Raw genomic sequence first — 9,879 nt, 5'->3', positions numbered from 1 at the left:
CGGCCTCTTCCTCTCGCAGCAGCAGTACGCGCTCGAGGTCATTGATCGGGCAGGCATGCTCACCTGCAAGCCGATCAGCACGCCCCTCGACGCTCGCGCCAAGCTATCTGCCTCCGAGGGCGCGCCCATCGCCGACCCTACCTTGTACCGGAGCCTCACCGGCGCGCTCCAGTACCTCACCCTGACGAGGCCGGACATCACTCATGCGGTGCAGCAGGCCTGCCTCTTCATGCACGATCCACGCGAGCCGCATCTCCAGCTCGCCAAGCGGATCCTGCGGTACGTGCATGGCACCTCCCACCTTGGTCTGCGCATCCACAGCTCTGCCCTGACACATGACCTCGTCGCCTACTCCGACGCCGACTGGGCCGGGTGCCGGACACCCGCCGCTCGACATCCGGGTTCTGCGTCTTCATCGGGCCCAACCTCGTCTCTTGGTCCTCGAAGCGCCAGAACACGGTGTCCCGGTCCAGTGCGGAGGCCGAGTACCGCGCGGTCGCCAACATCGTCGCCGAATCGTGCTGGCTTCGCCAACTCCTCACCGAGCTTCGTCGACCGCCACGCCGTGCCACCGTTGTCTTCTGTGACAACGTGAGTGCCGTGTATCTCTTCAGCAACCCGGTGCAGCATCAGCGAACAAAGCACGTGGAAATCGACCTGCACTTCGTCCGCGAACGGGTCAGCATTGGCGACGTCAAGGTTCTGCACGTTCCCACTTCATCCCAGTTCGCGGATATCTTCACTAAGGGACTGCCAACGGCCATCTTCAACGAGTTCCGGGACAGCCTCAACGTTCTCAGCGACCCCGTCTCGACTGCAGGGGGTGTTGGAACACAAGTTCCTCCACGTCCTTCACGCCACCCGCACGCCCGGGTCCTGCGCCCACGACTGGCTCGTCCCGCACGTAGCTCACGTCTCCTCAGGACTAGCTAGATCAGTTGCAACCTTATCCTGCCGTTGCACTCCATGTATATATATGTGTAACTTGTGAAGTCATAAGCAATACAGAGAGTTTGATCCTCCAACTCTCTGCACCGGTAGCCCTCAACAAAATATGCCTCTGTGGTTCTGCAGCCTATGTTGGGGAGCAATAATTCCTTGAAAATCACACGAACAATTACCCATTGGAATTTTTCAGAGCCAACTGGAAATGCCTTACCAGATGTGCGTATCTGGAACCAACTCTCCAGCAATGCATAAAACCATGGAATCTTCCACTGCATCATTTCAGGAGTGAACATGCCCACTGACCAAAAACTCTCAGGAACCGGTATATAAACTGGAGCACCATAGCTTCGTTCACTGATTTCTTCCAAACAATTAGCCGCTTGTAAACATGATCATGAATAGCTTGCAATTTTGTCAAATTTTGGTAAAGAAAATATCGTCGCAAATAGGCAAGCCATGTCCCATAACTGGTGTGCACCATTTGATTCTTCCACTGAACTTCATTAGTGCAGGCAGATGGCATCATGAAGTTCACACATGGCATGAGATAATTCCAAGAGTTTAGTCGCTTGATCCTTTCAATAGCTGAACTAGCACAAACTGAGTGCAATAGCAACCATGTAATCTGGAACTGGAATAGGTCAGAATCATATCGATAAGGCCTTCCAGTATATAACGGGGCAAACTGAACTTTTCTTCCAGGAAAAAGCATTCCCCAGAAGGCCATGAACTATATAAAATGAATGTCCTAATTAATTTGTTAGTTGTGACAGCTACATATACGGGCATGCAGGTCTATTGTTAGCCTGCAGGTCATACTCAAACGCGGTCCCTCAACGAGCCAAACTGAAATATAACGGGGCAAACTGAAATATCAGTTGCTACACGTTCTGAATTCTGATCACCATGACCCCCTCCTTGCCGTCGTTGTTGCTCGTCCTCCTGCTGGTCTTGTGGACGGCGCCGTACCTAGCAGCGCGCGCCGGCACCGACGCCAGCGACCACGGCCTCACGCACATCCACCTGTACATGCACGAGACCTTCGCCGGCCCAAACGCCACGACGCTCACGGCGGTGCCGTCGCCGCTGGGCGCCGACGCGACGTTCGGGGCAGTCGGCGTGCTCGACGACGAGCTGCGCGACGGACGGACGCGAGGAACTCATCGCTCGTGGGCCGGTACCAGGGCATCTTCGTCGGCGCGGGCCTCGTGAGCCCGCCGGGCGGGCAGTCGGCGATCAACCTCCTCTTCACGGCCGGGGAGCGTCGCGGCAGCACACTGGCCATGCTGGGGCCCGTGCTGAGCTTCACGGGCGCCATCGAGCGCGCCGTGGTGGGCGGCACGGGCGCCTTCAGGATGGCACGCGGGTACTGCGTCATGACGCCCGTCGGGAGCCCCACGCCGGAGTCCCTCGTCTACGAGGTCGACCTGTTCCTGGACATGTACCATGCCTGATCGATCGTCTGCCTGGTTTGTGTGCCACTGTGCGTACGGTGCTATCGTGTAGTACGTTGGTAAATCTTTACCTAATCTCTATCTCTATCTCTACCTCTCTACCTATATATATATATATATATATATATATCTTTCCCTACTAATAAAGCACGGAGTGCTTCTGGTCGTCCGTCATTAAAAGTGCCCTTGAAGTTGTAAATAATTACCCACCATGCCATTGGTAAGTGGAAAAAACGGTTCGGTTTACCCTTTTCTAAAATCCGCGACCTACTCAAGTTATTAAAGTGAAGCCCCTGTAATCAACAACTTGCATGTGTGTGGCGCAGTGGTGTGAGGCTCGCCTGTTTACCCGGGAGACCCAGGTTCGAGTCCCCTTGCTCCCTTTTCCTCCTTTTATTTTTCTCTCCTATTAATGTTGGTAGGCGTAGGATATTACTACTCGCTCCAGCGTCACTTAGCAGATGGGCAGCACAATGTACCAGTTACTCTATTTTTTGGACATATTCATATATTTCAAAAAAAAATCATAACTTTCAAACCTAACTCCAAATCTAACATGTTATGTATAGAAATCCTTAAAAAGATGTGTAGATTTCAAAGATGGTATTATATTAATCACTTTCAATGTCAAAAAAACTCATAACTTTCAAACCCTAACTTCAAATCTAGCATGTTATATATAGAAATCCCTTAAAAAGATGTGTAGATTTCAAATATGGTACTATATTAATCACTTTCAAATCCTAACGCCAAATCTAACATATTATATATGGAAATCCCTTTAAAAAGATGTGTAGATTTCAAATATGCTATTATATTAATCATCATTCCTAAAATTCCATTTATGATGCAACCTTTATTAATATCTTCTTTATATGGGGTATTTTGAAAATCCCGGCTTAACGTTGATATTTCTGTAGTCTAATAAATTGGAAACATCTTGAATACATTTCACAAATAATACAACCTTATGAACTTACACCACTTATCATGTTGTTTCTCGTGGGGCATTGTGAAAGATTTGAAGGGATTCGCCGATGCTCTCAGGTGTGCGTATGAGGGATGATTTTTTTCCGTTGCAACACACTGGGAATAATGCCTTTCCATGGAATCTGAAGCATGCATGGTTAAAAAAGAAATTCCGAATCATACACCTGATTTCATGAAAATTATTGTGACCTCTTCAAATAGAAAATTCGTTTTAGTGTGGTATGTGCAAATCTGTTTATTATGTTTCCTTCTATATGAAAGAAAATTGAGTTGTACTTTAGACTTTATAGGTCTCCGTGCATGTAAGTTTAGAAGAAATTTGGTAACGAAAATCAGTAATGGGCATCTGGTAACTTACCAATTAAACCTTAATTTCTTATATATGTACATACATGTACGATCCTCATGATTTAGGCTCTCAATGATAAATCAAATGATGAAGGTAATGACTCATTATACTACAAATTAACTAGGAAGGTAATTTAGATATTTAAATTAATCAATTCTTTCAGGATTGAAGTGTAGCATATCATACATGCATTTTAAGATCATTGGTAAAATATACATTACATGGCTGATGCAACAGAATGTTATCTTGGGTCATTGGGCTAGGAAGGTGTGTTTTGATTCTCCCGGTGCAACGCACGGGCATATTTACTAGTACTAATAAACCAGGGAGCGCTTCTGGTCGTACGTCGTCGTCATTTTTGCAAAAAAAACCCTATAGTTGTAGGTATTCAACCCGCAATCCAAATAATAAGTCAACCGGTATGGGCGAGTTAAAAGAAAAAAACGCCTCCCGAGCAGATGCGGGAAGAATAGGGGCGGGGGCGCTCCGTGATGTGGATGCCGGGCGGGGAGAAGAGGGGCGGGGGCATGGACGGGGGAGGGGGGAAGAGGGGCGGCGAGGGTGGAGGCGGAGGAGGAGACGCGGGCGCTGTGGGGTGAGATGGAGGAGGAGCGCCTCGCCGCGGCCAGCGCCGCCAGCAAGGCCATGGCCATGATGTGGCGCCTGTAGAAGGAGAAGGCCGAGGTCCAGATGGAGCTCCGTCGCTTTGCCGCCGAGATCGACGACCTTCGTGCCCTCATCGCCGTCGAGGAGCGGGATGCCGAGGCGGAAGAGGAAATCTTCAGGAGCTACGGGATCGACGTCCGACCGCCGCCATGACCGGCCTCTTGCGCAGCTCCCGTCCGCCGTCTCCTGTGCCTCCTCCCGTGTCTCCCCCACCTCGCCTGTGCAGCACCGTGGCTGCACGTCGCCGGCGCCATCTGCTGCAGCCCCACAGTCAACCACATGCACGCCATGGGCAACAGCCATGGAGGCCGCTTGCTCGCCCCTCACCAGCCAATACCTCCGCCAACATCTCATCCATCAATCAGCAACTAAGCAGGAGGACTGCATGTGATTTTGGACCTTGGGAGCGACTGGGTGATTATATGCCAGGTAATCTATTTTGCTGAATTTGTTCAGAAGGCAAATCCTTGAGGTTGACAACACATGTCCAGTTCGATCTGTTTTCATTACACACACATGTTGTTTTTCCATTAGCAATGCAAATTAGCTACCATCTTAATGTTATGTCTTTGTTTTCTTTTACAATCTGCAAGGAACTCAAAGATAGTTGTACGTTTGCTCACGTGCATTTTAGTCCATAAATTGTTTGGGCAATACAGAACCGAAGAATATGTACATGTTTGGTTACAAACTTCAGTTTCTTTTGATGCTTATGAAATAGTTAAATGCTGAATAATGTAGTTAAGAGAATAGACAGCTCTCTTCCCACAAAAGAGAAGGAAGTAGCTAGAGCTCTCCTATGAACGTGTATTGAGATCTTACGGCAATGCTAGGATTTTGAGGTTTTTCCTTTAAATTAAGTGTGCAGTTCTTGCTTCTGATCATTACAATTACTTAGTGTTAATTTTGTTATCTTGCGTGTACAACATGCTATTCTCTATTCAGCTGACTGCATGACCAATATTAATCATTCTGTATATGAGTAATTTAATTTTCTTATTTCATGCAGTTTGGAGCAATTCGTGGTTACTAACAGTTTCGAATTAGATTTATTTCAATTGCAATGAGGTACAACACTGACCCTCTTCCTTGCTGTCTTATCTCCACTGTTTTGGTTTAACTAGCATATGTGGAGGACGATGGGAAGACGAGCTAGACGCCAGAAGCAATATTGCAACACCATGCTTGAGGAACTCGATTCTACCAGTATATAAGCATTATACTTTCTAACACTGAGAGCTTAATTATCTTTGATGCAACCAGTCCGTCCAAGTATGCAAATATCTGATGCATGTGCAATCAGTACTTTTGCATGTCTAATACATGTAGAAAGATCCGAATTTGGTCATTAATTTCCCTTTTAGTACTTACTAACGTTTTTATTGTTTTGGATGATCCAGAATTGATTTGGGATGTAGAGATTGAAGAACAGAAAAATCTTAAGCCATCAGGTCAGGATGTCAGGTTCAGAATTGCCTGGGCATCTCCGAGTGTCATGATGATGTTGATTATCGGGATATGGAGGTACGTGTGCTCCATACCGTGGCTGAGCCTGTCGGATCCGCAGAGTGGCTGCACGACACCTTAGGGACCCGATGTGAAGTCGCATATGCTATTCTACAGTGCTTGCCCTCTAAAATCTGAATTGTCGGTTGTACATTTAGTGTTGAACTGCAGTAATCTACTGCACTTGCATCTGAATTGTACATTTAATAAGTTAATACTTGAGAGTTAAGATAGATCACTAATCTGGCTGGGTCTCTATCGTTGTGGCAATTTGGCAAGCGTTTCTAGAGGTGATAAATCTGCAAGCAGAAAGTCAATGTCCTTCTGCTATGCCGCACAATTACAGTGCTTTCACATTATGGATAACTTTGTTTCCTAAAAGTAAAATCTTTGTCAGTGCCAAATCAGGGTGCAGGACAAGTCAGCCATCCGTGCGAAGTCGGTGTCAGCAAGGGTGTGGGGCGTCCAGAGGAGCATCCGGGTTGAAGGTTCTGGCCCTCACCATCGAGACTACCATGGTCGTCGCCAAGTACATCTACAATGTACGCAATGAACCTCCCTAATGCAATGTTGCTTCTGTTTATTTCATCTTTTGATTGTGGCAGACTATATTCCAATAAGGCACATTAGGTAGTAGCTTTGTGATAGGGGCCAAACCTGCATATTTTGATCAATTGTTTTTATTAGATTAGCATGGGAGCTTACTGTTCAGTGAGGATTTACCCCCTTAAAGTCATATTGTTAATATCCAAAAATTTCAATGCGTGGGGGGGCGATGTCCCACTACTTTGCACTTTTAATTCCAGCACTTAAATAAGATTTGGAGGGCAGACGTTGCACAAATGGATCATGTGGCATGTAATACTGTTGTATTATCAAATCTAGCATGTCTCTATAAAAAATAAATCTAGCATCAGTTCTGAACTTCTGATGATGTAAGGTAAACACGTAGGCATATCTTCGCCATAGTTGCATCCTTTATAGCAGAGATTTTGTTATGAAAATTCTATTTTGTTAATGGAAGCCTTTGTGCTTCTGTTCACTTAGGACGTGAATTTTTTAGACCATCTTAGGACGTGAAGTGGGATGCAACATCTATAGATCTACTGAAACTGAAAGGTGGTTGTTAGTTAGGTTCTGATTGTGCCAATCAATAATACACAATTGTTACTAGGGTTCGGCTCCAGACGCCATCCATCAACTCCTGTTCTAAAGTGTGCTGGTGAAATGCAATCCGTTCTCTCTATCTTTCCCGCTGAGATGCAGAGGAGCTCGGTGTTTTAGGGTTTGGCTGTTGCTGCAGGAGAAGGTGGAGTTGAGACAGGAAGGAGGAATGAATTTCTAATGGATCTACTGTCTCCCTTGAGTTGGGGCGAACGTAGTGAAGCACCACGCTGTGTTTATTGATCTGGAATCCAAGAGGATCACCCGCCCTTGGTTGTTCCCTTCGTTTGTCAACTAGGTGAGACCTTCAATTTTGTTGTGCTATCGTCTCCAATCTGTAACCTCTTTTGATGTTTTTTTCCAAATTGAGAGATGATAGATAAATAACACTGTATTCATAATTTCATTAGTTTGCCATATTTATCAGAAAACAATTTTTAACCCTCTATTCATTAGTTTGACATGTTAATATTTTCACCAAAATGCACATGAAATGGCCCAAATTGGAATGTGCTTATGATATTTGTTGTTCAATAAAGGAACATATGTCCTGCTGCTCTGATCCATAATAAGGATAGTTTTATTTTGGGTTCGCATGGATTCAATCAGAATTATCTCCTTTTATAAAAGTTTCTTCAATGGTTAAGATGGCTGAAATCACTAGCGATACTTCCCGTTCTTATTTATTTTCTCCCGTTGCAATGCACGGGCATGTTTGCTGCCCAGAATTCTCATCTCTTCAGCTTTCGCTATAAGTTCCTATGATGCTCCTTTTTAGGTGACTTTTCATGTGATTTCTGCTTCCAAAAATTAGAAAATACCTTCAGATCAAACCAGCAGATTTGTAGATTTCTGGGAATTGCTGCTACTCCATCTCCATCTAGCCAATGGTCTTTGGTTACTGATTCTGAGGTACGACGTTGTTTTTTCTTATATCCCATTTAGCTTGGCACCTCCATTTATTGGTTCGGGCCGAGCAAAGACCCTGTTGAGCAGTATCACTGACTGGAAGCATAAATTTTTAGATCAGTGATAAGATAAATCCTGTGTACCGGTGCTTAGTAGCTAGCGAAATGCGGCTGGTATTTTTGGTCTGTATGTAGGTAGCTTCCTGATGTGTGTGGCTGTGTGTTCATTCACACAGACCTGAACTTATTTATGTTTTTCGTTGGCTTCATTTTAGTAAAGATGGGGTGGGGAAAAACTACACCCTATATATGTAAGTTGGCTGAAAATAATAATATGTTTCAGTAGCTATATTTCTTCGGTTCCTAACATGATTGTAGGCTAGATGTTCCTCTTGGTTTGTCTTGCTATAGAACCTGCCCCTATTCATCTGTTACACATTTTGTGTAGCTATTAAGGAAGAAAGTAATGGACATTCACAGGTCAGAGTCTCCCCATCAGCATTTGATGGCAGGAGCCGCTGCTTTACAGAAGATGGATGTGAAACCAAAATCATATTTTACTAACTTTTATTTACTGCATATTATCATTTAGCAGTATGTTGGTTGTGCCTCCCCGTGATCAATGTAGATCTTCTGCAGATGTAGTGCATGCAGTTCTCTCAGGCGTTAAACTTCTCAATGGTTGACCATGGAAAATCTGTGTAGCTCTTGTTTTCTCCATATGTTTCTGGTTTCGAGCTCTTACTCCTTTTGAAATTACCATCTTTAAACATTGTAGATTCCAATCTCTTGTGTATTTACATCAAAGACTGTTTTCGAATGCTTATTATGTACTAAACTCCCTGCCCCCTCCTTCTGTCACATGTGTTGTTCCCTTGTCATCAGTGAGCTCGAGAAAACACAACTACAAGGTACAGAATAGTTGCCACTTAGTTAGCATTTTAGTTAACATTGTAGACATGTTAGTAACACTATAATGTTGGACAATAAATGAATTCGACTACATCCAAAGGAACTTATCTTGCTTCCAAGAATAGTAAAATCATCTTTAATATTTTCCCAAATTTCGCTTATATTCATATTTCTTAACATGTTTGGAATGCCGTTTCCTCCGAAATGTAGCATTTACCTTCCATTTGGAGCATAGGATGCATTTTTATCAGTTCCTGACTGAAATAACCACTTTTCTGATAAAAACGCTATCCATCAGTTAGACTTGATTAATTGTCTTCTAGACACACCTTCAAATATATATAAGTTCTCTGATAAGGTAGTTGTGGGAAGACTTATTTTTGGTTTACATTGTAAAAAAATTCAATGACCACATATTTGACTTTCTTTTTTGCTTCTTTTCAGCTTTCAGGTCCTAAATGAGAAGGTAAGGATGTACTTGAGCAGTATGAGAAGACCCAGTTCCATCATCTCAGAAGCCAGAAGTTCCCCATTTAATATCTTTCATTCTGAAATTTGTTTAAGAAGATGGTCATTCTTCTATTAGCAGCACGATTATGTGTCAATTGTAGATTCTTAATTGCTTAGAATTATTTTATATGTTTGATTCCTTCGATTCATATTTATTCAACAACAAAATATTTTCAAGATTGGTCCGTTTGAGGATCAAATTTCAGACGTGTTAATTGATGTGGTATCAAGCTAAGTCTGTTGATACCTTGCTCTCCTTTTTGCTTTGCACAATTATTCTCGTCACTGGAGATGTATATTAATCCTCTAGCTTTGCTCATTTTATCTTTTAATTTCATCTTAGTTGATAGAATATTGTGCCATGTGTTCACAAATTACATGGTCTTGTGGACTATTTCTTCCGTTGCAACGCACGGGCCTTTTGCTAGTATATATATATATATATATATATATATATATATATATATATATA

At 43.9% G+C, this 9,879-nt stretch overlaps 1 long non-coding RNA gene across 1 annotated transcript; it reads left to right on the top strand.

The window, feature by feature from the left end:
- The first annotated feature begins 7,243 nt into the window (after positions 1–7,243).
- LOC123116567 (uncharacterized) lies at positions 7,244–9,554 on the top strand. Its single transcript, XR_006457122.1, has 4 exons — positions 7,244–7,375; positions 7,856–7,989; positions 8,871–8,896; positions 9,342–9,554. It is a non-coding gene; the product is annotated as an uncharacterized lncRNA (long non-coding RNA).
- The last annotated feature ends 325 nt before the right edge of the window (positions 9,555–9,879 follow it).

Source organism: Triticum aestivum, chromosome 5B, assembly GCF_018294505.1.
Source record: "Triticum aestivum cultivar Chinese Spring chromosome 5B, IWGSC CS RefSeq v2.1, whole genome shotgun sequence".
Taxonomy (NCBI): Eukaryota; Viridiplantae; Streptophyta; class Magnoliopsida; order Poales; family Poaceae; genus Triticum; species Triticum aestivum.
This window is presented reverse-complemented; position numbering and strand designations above follow the sequence as displayed.